At 39.8% G+C, this 15,000-nt stretch overlaps 1 protein-coding gene across 2 annotated transcripts in view; it reads left to right on the top strand.

Annotated features, from left to right (window-relative positions):
* The first annotated feature begins 10,794 nt into the window (after window positions 1–10,794).
* The window catches only part of LOC143294987 (uncharacterized), a 34,759-nt gene continuing 30,553 nt past the window's right edge, over window positions 10,795–15,000 (top strand). For both annotated transcript variants that reach the window (XM_076606519.1, XM_076606518.1), the window contains exons 1-2: window positions 10,795–10,858; window positions 14,997–15,000. The exon at window positions 14,997–15,000 is cut by the window's right edge and continues 144 nt beyond it. The gene's annotated coding sequence lies outside the window, so the exon portion shown is untranslated. The remainder of the gene's footprint in view (window positions 10,859–14,996) is intronic.

The following is a 15,000-nucleotide window of genomic DNA, read 5'->3' as shown; positions in this document are numbered from 1 at the left end:
CATGGCGGGGTAAAAACGGTCATACACGTAAAAGCCCACTCTTGGGCATACGAGTGAACGTGGGAGTTGCACTCCACGAACGCAGAAGAAGAGGAGAAGAAGCTCCTATGAACGATGTATCTAACTGTGTGCTTGCTGAATCGGTTGCATGAGCAGAATTGGTTTGGAGGGTGTGTACCTTGTTAATGGAGAAAGTTACCACTCTTTACTGTTCTCAAATAAAACGACGTTAGGAAAAACAACTTTTGCAGCTTGCATACCAAAACTGAACCAGGTTAATTGTTGCTTCAGTCATATCCAGATCTTCCCCTAAAATCCTTGTTAACAGCATACAGACTACGTGGTTGATAAATATGCATACGATAGCTCAGCACCTGTCGACACGTAGTCACATTCAAAGACCTGACGTCATTAATGCTTATTTTTCACGTGGCAGTGTTTTGGTGCCTCTACCAACCAGTTAAAAAAAATCGGTTATCCGTTTTCTCGTAAACACATGGAAAGTTAAAACAACGTGATGGCGGAAGGCAAAAAATGAAAATAAAATAAAAATAAAAAGCACAGGAGAACGTTTTCGAAGTGTAGTAACCCATTTACTATCAAACTCTTGTCTCGTACCAGAAAGCAGTTTTTATGTCGTGTTGTTTACGCGACTCTTACTCAAAAGTAAAACACACCGTGAGCGACATTCACTCTCAGCGGCTGTTGATTGTCATTGCTTTAAAAGGTCGTTACCGTCAGAGTCTTTTCTGGTCTCTTTCAAGCCTGGCCTTAAAAACGTGACTCAACAACAACAGCAGCAACACCGACAAAAACGGCAATGAACATACCAAAAACAACAACAAAGAATATTGATACATATATCACTCACAGCAATAAAACAACAACAGCAAAAACAAAACAAAACAAAACACAAAAAATAACAACAACAAAACAACAACAACAACAACAAAACAACAACAACAACAACAAAAAACCAACAACCAACAACCGTGATTTGTGTTCATCATGTCAGAACAAAACCTCGTGCGCTGCTGCAAAATACGGCTGGATAATATATTTTTTTTCTGACTCGATCACATAACCCACAAAAACCACCACCACCAGCACTACCAACAACAGTATACGCATTAACAATAATAAGACAAAGTAGCAGCAGCAGCAGCAGTAGTAGTAGTAGTAGCAGCAGTAGTAGTAGTACTAGTAGTAGTAGCAGCAGCAGCAGTAGTAGTACTAGTAGTAGTAGCAGCAGCAGCAGCAGAATCAGCAGCAGAAGAAGATGTGCAACAACAACAACAAGAACAGAAGTAACAGTCAACTGAGAAAAGAGAGTTAGAAAGAGGAGGAGGGGGAGGAAGAGAAGAAGAAGAAGAAGAAGTAGTAGTAGTAGTAGTAGTAGTAGTAGTAGAAGAAGAAGAAGAAGAAGCAGCAGAAGAAGAAGAACAACAACAACATCAACAATATCGACAACAACAACAACAACAACAACAACAGCAATATGAAACAAAGAGAGCAAGAAACAGAACAGCGATAAGACGAAAGGAGAAACATTGGACAAACGAGGCTGTTCGCCAACTACTCTTAAAAAAAGAAACAGCCTCAACAACAATAAAATACTCCATGTAGGAAGTTAGTTTAATTGCTCTGTGTCCAGCGTTTCGGTCATAAACTGTGACGCAAGTGTCGATGAATATTTACGGCTGTTCATCATTTATGATGTTTGTTTGTTGTTTGTTTGTTTGTTGTAGTTTTTTTTTACGGAGTCCGTTAACATTTATTTAACGTTGCTGTGTCCTTTTTAGGGATCGCTCTATGTGCATAAACAGGTCAGGTCATCTGTGTAGAGGAGAAGCACCATCGGCTGATTTATTTTCTTTCTCTTTACGATGGCTCGTTATCGATGTCATTTGCTCTGTTCTTTAAGATCTCTCTCTCTCCCTGTGTGTGTGTGTGTGTGTGTGTGTGTGTGTGTGTGTGTGTGTGTGTGTGTGTGTGTGTGTGTGTGTGTGTGTGTGTGTGTGCATGAGAAATCTTGGCAGAAACGCTGTTTGTTTCGGGTTAAGAAAAAAAATGTTCCGCAGTCTATACGATATTCCCATGGACTTGGGATAAATCTTGATTAACGCTGACCAGACTTGGCGCTGCTATGATCACTTTTGCCGTGGGCCATCGTGTGATTTATGTTTCTTCGTCTCTCTCTCTCTCTGTCATCTCTCTATATCATTCTGTGTGTATGTCTCTCTCTCTCTCTCTCTCTCTCTCTCTCTCTCTCTCTCTCTCTCTCTCTCTCTATATATATATATATATATATATATAATCTCACTCTGTTCTACATTTTTTTTCCATTTTAACCATTTCACCACCAGTCAATTCAGAGTACAAAATTCCTTTGTGGCATAAACACAGAAAAGACAGTGGCTAATAATAACTGGGGATTCCCCCCCCCCCCCCCCCCCCCCTGTGATGTATAGAAAATATGGCCAATCCTACCACCGAACATTAAGAGCAGTAGGTTCGTGGATAACAGACCAATGAATGGTCACCTTTCAGTGACATGGGTCCTCTACCACGCCTGTGCATAAATGCGAGCTTGGCGGTGAAAGGGTTAATATTCTTTCTTCCTTTCTTTCTTTCTTTCTTTCTTCTTCTTCTTCTTCTACTATCATCATCATCATCATCATCATCATCATCATCATCATCATCAGCTTCATCATCGTCATCACTGTCATCGTTGTCGTTTTCGTCGTCTCCGTTTTCCCTATCGGTGTTGTTCACACTCATATTGATTGACTGACTGATTGATTGGTTTGTTTATTCATTTGAGCCTGTGCGGTCGGCTAGGGTTTAAGCAATAGATATCTCTCTATCTCTCTATCTATCTATCTATCTATCTATAGTCTTATTCACTTATTCATATACAATTATTTGTCTATTTTCATTGGTATTTTTTTGCTGTTTATTTACTTGTTTATCTACTGAATCTATAATATATGATATATTCGTCAATCAATCAATCAACCAAGCTCGCCACAGAGAAGGAAGGTGGTAGAAATGTTATGACGCTCAGCTGCCAGTATGGAGTGTCCGTGAGGGTGTGGATTCCATTCCCGCTCTCGCCGATTCTCCCAAGTTTGACTGGAAAATCAAACTGAGCGTCTAGTCATTCGGATGAGACGATAAACAGAGGTCCTGTGTGCAGCATGCACTTGGCGCGCTGAAAAAGAACCCATGGCAACGAGAGTGTTGTTCTCTGGCAAAGATCTGTAGCAGAAATCCACTCTGATAGGTACACAATATATATATATATCTAAGCATACACTCAAAGCCTGACTAAACGTGTTGGGTTATGCTGCTGGTCAGGCATCTTCTGAGAAGATGAGGTGTAGCGTATATGCATTTGTCCGAACGCAGTGACGCCTCCTTCAGAAACTGAAATTGAAACAATCGATCGATCGATCAATCAATCGATCAGTCCATCTATCTATCTATCTATCGATCGGTCCACCTAAGCACCCCAAAAACAATTGAAAAGTATCAGTAGCTCAAGGAGGCGTCACTGCCTTCGGTCAAATCCATATACGCTACACCACATCTGCCAAGCAGAAAATCCTGACCAGCAGCGTCACTCACCCAACGCGCTTAGTCAGGCCTTGAGAAACAATTGAAAATAGATAACTGAAAACAGTTGAAAAACAAATAATTGAAAAACAATTGAAAAAAAAAAAAATATATATATATATATATATAAAGCAAATAAAAAGGTCAGAACACGAAACGCTCACCTTCCACATTCTATATTGTGCCGCACACCAGAGGACACAGGTCGAGGCCTGTGAAAGGGTTAATTCGGTCAGGTCAATCAATCAATGTCCGAACACAGCACATCTCCAGCAAGATAAAGAAAGCGGAGGACGGAGGGGGGGTGGGGGGTTTGGGGTGGGGGCGGGGGGGGGGAGAGGGGGCTGGTGGGAGGGGTGGTGGTGAGGACATGGGGAGGATGGGGGGGTGTGGGGGTGTAGAGGATGTGATTGCAAGATTGTAGGGGGTTTGGGGGTGGGGGTGGGGGTGTGGAGGGAAGAGTAATGGCTCAAGACCAGCAATATACATACATACATACATACATACATACATATATATATATATATATATATATATATATATATATATATATATATCTGTGTGTGTGTGTATCTTGATTACATTCACTTGAGCAGGAGAGAGAGAGAGAGGGAGAGGGTGAGTCACACACACACACACACACACACACACACACACACACACACACACACACACACACACACACACACACACACACACACACACACACTAAAACGCACACCTACCCCAATCCCTTACGCACTCTGTCTGTCTGTCTGTGTGTCTCTGTCTGTCTGTTTGTATGTCTGTCTCTCTCTCTAACACACACACACACAGAGTCACACACACACACACACACACACACACACACACACACACACACACACACACACACACACACACACACACACACACACACATTATCAGACCCTTCGTGAACATTCGGGCCTGTCTACCAACAATCAGCCTGTCATAAAGATGGAGCTGTCGATCCCTCCAGGAAGTGTGTGCAGCCGATAATACCACCATACCAAGGGGAGCAACCCTGACGTGAACTTCCCCCCAGTCCAGGGGACAGCATTTCCTGTGGCAAGGATGGAGATCCTTAACGACATGGTCATAAAGGGTTCCTGGTTCGAATCCCTTTTGGCATCTGATGTAGATGGTGTGTGTAAGAGGAAGTTTTCCGCTGGGGAGAGAGGGGAAGGGTGGGAGTTAGTACTAGCAGTTTTTTTTTCCAGTGATTTGGTGGTGATCTTTAACAACACGGTCCTCACGGGGTCTTGGTTCGAATCCTTCTTAATCGTTGTTTATAGCTTCTGGTGTGGTATGGGCCTTCGTGGAAGTTTTTTTTTCCGATTTCTGTACCCTGAAGATCTTTACAAACGCGATCGTGAAGGATTCCGGGTTCAAATCCCTCTTGTTCTTTGTTTACGGTGTCTTGACGTGAATGGGGTTAGGGGTCTTTTTTTTTTTTTTCAGTTTCCGATGGTGATTGGTCCTGTTCTTCGAACGTGGGTTGGTGGTTTGTAAATATGGGTCGTTGATGTAACGATGTGTACTGCAATGTCTTGATGCTTTAGTTCAGAAAGTAATGCTCCCTATCGTTTCGACTGGACGTGGGGGTGTGTTTAAAGTTAATTGAAATATGATATGTATAAGCTTCGCTATGAATGAACAAAAACAAATGTTATTTCTTTCTTTCTTTCGTTCTTTCTTCATTTATTCATTGTTGCCTGGAATTGTTTTCGATAAGACATATCATATGTAAAATTATTTGAAAATTGATATTCATAAGCTGCACAATGAACAAAAATACAACAACAACAAAAACAAAAACAAACGGGTATGTGTATGTATATGTTTACTCATTTTACATCTTTATTAATGTTTGTATCATGCAGGATTATTTTCAATGAGATGTATGATATAGAAAGTTGTTTTTGAAAAACCAAACAAACAAACAAAAAAACGAGAAAAAAAGAAAAAAAAAGAAAAAAAAAGAAAAAAACAAACAAAACACACACACAAAAACAACAACAAAAAAACACGAAAGCTTTTCATGTAGATTAGATGTGTGTTGGTGTGATGTGCATGGGTGTGCGAGTGCATGGCAGTGTGTGAGCGCGTGTGCGCTCGTGAGCGTGTGTGTTTGTGCGGGCGTGTGTGTGTGTGTGTGTGCGTGCGCGCTCGTGTGTGTGTGTGTGTGTGTGTGTGTGTGTGTGTGTGTGTGTGTGTGTGTGTGTGTGTGTGTGTGTGTGTGTGTGTGTGTGTGTGTGTGTGTGTGTGTGTGTGTGTGCGGTCTGTCTCTTCCTTTCAGCACTCTGTGTGTCTTTTTTTTTCCTGCATAATCTGGGGGGCCAACCCTTCTGGTGTTTGGAGAACCCCTTCATTAACTTCTGTCTCAGGGATTCCTTTAATTAAGACCCCAGCGCTAATGATTCTAAGGGAATTCCTTTGTCGCGGCTAGCACAGCTGCTAGTGTTACTGAGGCTTCCCGTGCAAACCAGCAAAGCCCTGTTTTTTTTTTTTTTTTTTTTTTTTTTTTCTTCTCTCAAACTCTGCATCAGTTTGACAAGGTACAGTATATGACATCCAAATGGGGAGTTTGTATTTTTCCGTCTGCTTGGTTATCGTATCGTATCGTATTGCATTACAGTGTAGTGTAGTGTAGTGTAGTGGCTGGAAAGACGCGTCGGTACAGTACCCGCAAGTCTACTTGTTTTCTTACTTTTTTATTTTTATTTTTATTTTTACAGAATCATGCCAGGGACAAACTTTTTTTGTTGTTGCCGTGGGTACTTTTACGTACTCTAAATGCATGATACGCACAGAACCTCGGTTTATCATCTCATCCGAATGACTAGCGTCCAGACCACCAATCACTGTCTAGTGGACGGGCGGGGAGTGTGGAGGGAGGTGATGGAGAGGGGGAAAGGGGGTGGGGGTGTAATGAAGACAATACTGATGAATGTGGGATTCTTCGAGTCGATCCTGTGCGCTCAGATTCACTTGCTTCCTAGGCGGATGCGCTACCATAAAGACACCATATCATGAGACACAAGTCCCTTCTGGAGTTTGCGACACAGAGCCACCACCACCACCACCACCACCACCACCACCACCACCCCACCGACTGCCACGTAGTTTCTGCATCAGCTGCATCAGTCTTATGAAGAACCCCCCCCCCCCCCCCCCACTATTATTGCATTATCGCATTACTTAATAATATAGTTTCAGTTTCAATAATAATAATAATAATGGAGTGATGGCCTAGAGGTAACGCGTCCGCCTAGGAAGCGAGAGAATCTGAGGGCGCTGGTTCGAATCACGGTTCAGCCGCCGATATTTTCTCCCCCTCCATTACACCTTGAGTGGTGGTCTGGACGCTAGTCATTCGGATGAGACGATAAACCGAGGTCCCGTGTGCAGCATGCACTTAGCGCACGTAAAAGAACCCACGGCAAAAAAAGGGTTGTTCCTGGCAAAATTCTGTAGAAAAATCCACTTCGACAGGAAAAACAAATAAAACTGCACGCAGGAAAAAATACAAAAAAAAAAAGAAAAAAAAGAAAAGAAAAAAAAAAGGGTGGCGCTGTAGTGTAGCGACGCGCTCTCCCTGGGGAGAGCAGCCCGAATTTCACACAGAGAAATCTGTTGTGATGAAAAGGAATACAAAGAAAAATAATAATAATAATAATAATGATGAAAATAAAATAAATAAATACATAGATAAATAAATAAATAAAATTAAAAAAAAAGAATAAAAAGACAACAATGATGATAAATAAGCAAATAAATGTTAAAAAAAAGCAGACACACATTCACACATACACACAGTTGCATAACAGATATGCACCAAACATGCAGTTTCACAGATATGAAAGCACAGTCAAATACACATAAACGTACATGAGCCCCAACACACACACACACACACACACACACACACACACCTTACCCTGCACCCCCTCTATAACAGCACAATCCAGAACCTTGTCATACACAGTGCATCGTCTGCAGAGATTTTTTTTTTTTTTTAAAGATTATTATGAAACATAATGCAATAACATATTGCTGCACTCAGACTGGAAACTGATACAGAGATTGGTTTCTAAGCGGAGACCAAGTTCAACGTTGAAGTGAACTGGACGACAGCTTAATAAAAGATGCATATGAATTTATGATTCAGTGTCAGTTTCAAGGAGACGTCAATACGTCCAGACTGATCCTCTCATGAGCTGTAGTACACCTGACGCTGATACCCAACATGAAGGTAATGAACAGAAAAAAAAACAACTAAAACAAAAAAATACCCAAAAATTGCGAACACGGCAGATTTGAAAGATAAGATAAGATAAGATAAGATAAGAATAACTTTATTATCTCCAACTGGAGAAATTTGGTCAGGTGCATTATCACAACATAGACAAGTAAACAACATGGGGACCATAACTGTAAAAGCCAACAACAGCCCCAACAAATATTACGAAGATACAAATGTAAAAAATATCACATACATCGTTTCATACATACATCCACACACTGCAGGTAATAACTAGTATTCTTAATGTAAAAACAGAAAGAATTAAGAAACATTATTTGAATATAATTATAAACATAGCCTACTATACTGCACATTGATTATAATAGACAGATAAGATAAGAATAAAGATGAATTGCGGAAAACCACAACCAGATAATTAGCACACACCCTCACCGCACCCCCCCCCCACCCCCACCCCCACCCCACACACGCGGATAACTTGATTAAACAAGAGTAATAAACATATGTTCTCAAATAAAAGCATTTCACATATTCGCTTTTGAAAACATTGCAATTAATTATTACATCGTAATTATTAAAAACAAACTAAGAATAAAATAACAATGCAAAATAAAAAAAAAACCCAAACAAACAAGAAAATCCAACAAAACAAAACAAAACAACAACAACCAAAAAAACATTATTTGGGGCAGCGTCGCAATGTCATACTACATGTTAGGTTTGTCCTCTCTGTCTGTCTGTCTTTCTGTCTTTCATGTGTTTGTTTGACATATTTTGATGTTGGAAGGAAAATTTTTGGGGAATAAGAAATAAAAGGCCATTTTTTTTCCATAAATCTGTTAATATCGTATCATATATATGACCACACAGACCTATCGATGTCGATACCTTTTTCATAAAAGAAAACAAAACAAAACAAACAAACAACAACAAAACCCATCCCAAACTGATCAACGACACAGAAGAAAGCCACAAACAAACAAAAATACAGTAGTCATCATTTCAATATCATATGCATTATTAATAATAATAAAAAGAAGAACAATAATGATGGTGATGATGAAGAAGATGATAATGATGATAAGGATAATAATCATTGTCATTAATATCAGCATTATAATATGAGACTACTACTAATTCTACTGCTACCGCTACTGCTAATACTACTACTACTGCTGCTGCTACTACTACTAAAAGTAATGGCAATTGTACAATATGATAATAATGATCATGATAATAATAATAATGGTTAATAAACAAAGCAAAACAACAACAACAACAATAATAATAATGGTTAAGAAACAAAACAGAATGATAATGATGATCATAACAACAACAACAACACCAACAACAACGACGACTACTACGACGACGACGATGATGATGATGATGATAATAATAATAATAATAATAATAATAATTATATCCCCTCCCCTCCCCCGGCCAACCCCTTCTGGCGTATAGGCTGTTAACAACGAACTTTCACCTTCTCATGTCTTATGCCTCTGTCTGACTGCAAGTAAGGTCCATCATCTTGGTTTGTGTTTGTCAGTTCTGACCACACTAAAGCCCCCCGTGTATTCCTGTGCTGTCACACAGATGAAACTATTAGTTCCTGCACAGGATTTCTACATCTGATCAAAAGCAAGAAAAGGATCGTTAAGTAGAGTGTGTTCGGATTATGTCGTAAATACTTGTATTTGTATTTCTTTTTATCACATCAGATTTCTCTGTGTGAAATTCGGGCTGCTCTCCCCAGGGAGAGCGCGTCGCTACACTACAGCGCCACCCATTTTTTTTGTATTTTGTCCTGCGTGAAGTTTTATTTGTTTTTCCTATCGAAGTGGATTTTTCTACAGAATTTTGCCAGGAACAACCCTTTTGTTGCCGTGGGTTCTTTTACGTGCGCTAAATGCATGCTGCACACGGGACCTCGGTTTATCGTCTCATCCGAATGACTAGCGTCCAGACCACCACTCAAGGTCTAGTGGAGGGGGAGAAAATATCGGCGGCTGAGCCGTGATTCGAACCAGCGCACTCAGATTCTCTCGCTTCCAAGGCGGACGCGTTACCTCTACGCCATCACTCCACTTATTTTTGATGTCATCCACTCCACGAATTGAAAGGTTCCACATGAAGGAAGCCGCACGGAAACTTTGGACTACTACATTTCTATAAGAAGCTCTAAAACCTTGTTGAAAAGGAGAACTGGAAGATGCTAATGGTAGTGGTCCCGCCTAGCTAGCTGTGCGATTGTCACAAACTCCTTGGCCAACTCTCAACAACACATCCCCTTGACGTCCAGTGAAGTAAGGGCCGTCCCGTCACAACTGAAATAATAAGCCATCAACAACAACACTGACAACAATAGTACACACTGACACAGACAGACAGACCGACCGACAGACAGTCACTCGTACAGGTAACACACACACACACACACACTCGCACACACTCGCACACACACACACACACACACACACACACACACACACACACACACTCGCACACACTCGCACGCACGCGCACACGCACACACACACACACACATACACACACGCACGCGCGCGCGCACACATACACATGCACACATGCACGCGCACACACATGGGGGCTTGCGCGCTTGAACGCACACACACACACACAGACAGACGTACACACACACACACAGACACACACACACACACACACACACACACACACACACACACACACACACACACACACTATCAATAACACTAACACACGTCTCCACCATCAATGATATGTTATTAAATGTAATCTCATCTAGACTTATCAGATGACTTGTTCCATTCAATTTTCGCAAAGTTTATTAGATTCTGAGCGCACCCACAGGCCTACATATATGAAGGGAAATCAGGGTTACAGACATTCACTTCTTCTGTGGACTGGACAGAAGCAAAGATCTGAGCACGACGAACACGCTTCGACAACATCTGCACACAACCTGAGGTGAGTAGCTAAGCTTTCAGCACTGGTTTTATAATTATTTGGCGAAAATTTCCAGTGTAAGCGAACGTTGATTCTGTCGGGCAAAATTCACCAGACCTACAAAAAGCTTGCCCAGTGAAGGAAAAAAAAAGAAGAAAGTATGAATTCACATCAACCGGGTTGTGGGCTGTTCAATGACAAAAGATGTATGTATTGTCATTGCTGTTTACAAATGTTGTCACAAACAACAGTCTACAGTATTACTGCTGTTTGACTTGCTATTGTTGCATGGCCGCTCCTACTAGATTTACAATGGTAAGCAGTCTAGGATCTTACACGTAGTTTATCATACTCGAAAGTTCAAAACATGCATAGCTCATGAAACTGGGAGCATCAAATCAAGTTGTATTTGATTTGTATTTCTTTTTATCACATCAGATTTCTCTGTGTGAAATTCGGGCGGCTCTCCCCAGGGAGAGCGCGTTGTTACACTAAAGCGCCACCCATTTTTTTTGTATTTTTTTCCTGCGTGAAGTTTTATTTGTTTTTCCTATCGAAATGGATTTTTCTACAGAATTTTGCTAGGAACAACCCTTTTGTTGCCGTGGGTTCTTTTACGTGCGCTAAATGCATGCTGCACACGGGACCTCGGTTTATCGTCTCATCCGAATGACCAGCGTCCAGACCACCACTCAAGGTCTAGTGGAGGGGGAGAAAATATCGGCTGCTGAACCAGCGCACTCAGATTCTCTCGCTTCCACGGCGGACGCGTTACCTCTAGGCCATCACTCCACTGTGTAAGATGACTGTCCTAGTCTTGGCAATGTGCAAGAATGGAGACATTTGTTGAGAGTCACTTTTCTTCACGTCCCTTTGCTTTAGTTTTTGTGTGTTATTTCTTTGTATTGCTATGATCAGAGATATGTATTTGAACGGTTTTTTTCACACATTATTGAATACGTAAGTTTTATGACCTCATGTTCAATTTACTTGCTGATGTAGAGTATTAGAATTGCAAGAACATGAACAATACAGATTACAGCATTCAAGGAACACATAAAGCTGTTAAAAATAATCGTAAATAAAATATTTTTTATCAGCAATTGAGTAAAGTTACAAAATCAGCAATGGACAGTTTTAGAATTACATGTTTGAACTGTCATGGCCTCGGAAATTATCAGAAGAGGACGTCATAAGTTCATCTAGTACCTACGCCAAAAACAGTACAATATTTATTTTCTCGCAGGATACAGACTTTGAAAAGAAAATGGAGAAAAGAATAAGAGCAGAGGGGTTATTAATGAGTCTGTTCATCACATAACACGCAACCAGGAGGTATAATTATCCTTGTTAATAACAATTTTGAATTCAAAATAAAGGCTACAACAGAAGATCCATCTGGTAATTTATTGATCATAGAACTACAAACAATGGACAAAAACATTACCTTGGTAACAGTGTATGAACCAAATAAAGACGATTCAATTTTTATCAGAATATGAAAGATAAAATAACGAGCTTGACAAACGAAAACATTATAATTGCGGGCGACTCGACATAAGTAATGAACCCTGTATTAGACTGTTATAAGTATAAACACGTTGGTATCTTGAAGGCACAGCAGCAAGGTTAAAACGTGATGTTTTAACTTCAACTGGTAGATGTTTGGAGGAGTTTAGCCCTGACACCTTAAGATATACATGAAGAAGGACAAACCCGCTACAACAAAGCCGACTGTATTTTTTTTTTCTTGTATCGTAAATTTACTTTCTTATGTGATAGAAGCTGGCATTAAGTACAGATAGAGAAGTGATCACTCACTCATATCTGTAACAATAACATTTCAGCAAAAAGAGAGAGATAATACCTTCTGGAAATTTAATGCCTCTCACCTAAAAGATAAAGAATACGCCAATTTAGATAACGAAACAATTGAGCAAGTAAAAGATGCTGCACTGCCATATGATTGAAATAACATACATTTGATTCCACTAAATCAAATTATTATTTCATAATATCCGATCCGATACATTAGTCATCACAAAATGGAGAGAATCCTTTTCCGATCGAAAGTTATGTGGGCAGCTCAGGGCGAAGAAATAAGTGAATATCATTGTGACCTGGAAAAGAGACATTATGTAAGTGAACAATGCTGAAACTGATACCAAATAGTGAACAGAGACAAAATATGTCCTCGAAGAAACCAAACTTTTCTATGGACATTTGTATTCAGAAAGGAACGTCACCAGAACTGATGTTAAAGAGTACGTTAGTCATATTCCAACATTACCAGAGAATGATTCCAAAGCCCTGGAAGGCATTATTACATACGAAGAAGCAACAAAGGTCTTGAGGAATATGAAGAATGACAAAAGTCCAAGCACTGACGGCATGAGTGTAAACCTTTTCAAGTTTTTTTCTGAAAAAAAAAAGACTTGGCATATTTGTTGTCAGGTCTCTGAATGGAGGGTTTTTGAAGAATGAAATGTCCGCAACACAAGAATAAGGCCTTATTATATGCCTGCCCAAGGGTGACAGGCCTAGAGAATTTCTGAAGAACTGGAGTCCAGTGACACGTACTTTACGTACAAAATTTGGTCATTGTGTATTTCTAATAGAACTAAAACATTTTTGCCCAATCTCATATCCGAGGATCAAACAGGGTTTATACAAGGACGGTACATTGACTCAATACAAATGATTCATGATCTTGTATATGAACTTATAAAAAGGAAATGATTTACCTGGTCTACTTGTATCGATAGACTTTGAAAAGGCCTTTGGGTGTGTTGACTGGGCGTACATGGAATAAAAAGCTCTTATATGAGTTATGATTTGGATATACTATTCGTAGATGGGTCTCCTCTTTTTACATAATATATAAAATCATATGCAGCAATAAATAGTAAGGTGTGGAAGAGCTTTTCGGTAAACAGAAGCTGCCGGCAAGGTGGTCCCATCTAACCTTATGTATTCATATTATATGCAGAAATCTTAACATGCAACGTTAGGCAAAATACCTGTATTAAGGGAGTTAAAATTGAAAATAACAAAACAAAATGAAATAATTTGCAGATAATGTCACATTTACACATGGAGATGAATAGTCATATGAGAGTGTTTTGAAACCCTCGATGAATCTGAGGGGATTTCTGGTTGAAAAATAAACGCGGAAAAAATGTATGGCTTGGAAACAAGAAAAAAATTCAAAAACAGTTTTCTTGTCGCATATAAAATGGACTGGAATCCTGAGAAAACAAGAATTCTGGGGCTCTGATTTACAAGCAGTCTAACGCAAATGACAGAATTAAATACAGCCGATGAATTCAACGAAATGCTTAAGTCACTGATTCTTTCTAAACTAACATACTTGAGGATTCTTTTACCTCGGCCACCTGGGAAAATCATAAAACAGCTGCAAAACATGTGTTCTGATTTCGCGTGGGGTGGAAAAAGAGATAAAATCAAAGGAAAATATTTGTACTGTACACAGTATTGAAAAAGTTGGTATAGGTATTCCAGTCATCAACATGTTTATAAGGTCTTTTAACCCTTTCACCGAAAAGCTCGCATTTATGTACAGGCGTGGTAGAGGACCCATGTCACTGAAAGGTGACCATTCATTGGTCTGTTATCAATGAACTTACTGCTCTTAGTGTTCGGTGGTAGGATAGGCCATATTTTCTATACATCGCAGGGGGAATCCCCTGCTATTCATAACCACTGTCCTTTCTGTGTATATACCACAAGGGAATTTTGTACTTAAAATTGACTGGCGGTAAAAGGGCTAACTTATCTGGGATGAGGAAAATGTATGTCACGTCAGTATTCCTAAAATCTGTGTCCTGAGATCGAAAATTTATATGAATACGGCCCTAATCGATTCATCAGACTGGAAATCAATTCCTTTTGAAAAGAATCATTTCAAGCGTATGCTAATTTTTGTCGAAACATCGAGTTAAAAACGAGCACTGAAATGGTAACAGAAAAGATATTTGACATTGACAAATGTAATACTGTCAACAAACCATTCTTCTATAAGAACTGGGAAGAAGATAATCTTATAGATTGGTAAAAGATTTGATAGACGATCAAGGCCAGTTTTCTAAGTTATGGAAAGCTACGTCAATGAATTACTCACAAAATCAACACATTGCAGTATT

The sequence above is a fragment of the Babylonia areolata genome, chromosome 20 (genome assembly GCF_041734735.1).
Source record: "Babylonia areolata isolate BAREFJ2019XMU chromosome 20, ASM4173473v1, whole genome shotgun sequence".
Classification (NCBI taxonomy): domain Eukaryota; kingdom Metazoa; phylum Mollusca; class Gastropoda; order Neogastropoda; family Buccinidae; genus Babylonia; species Babylonia areolata.
This window is presented reverse-complemented; position numbering and strand designations above follow the sequence as displayed.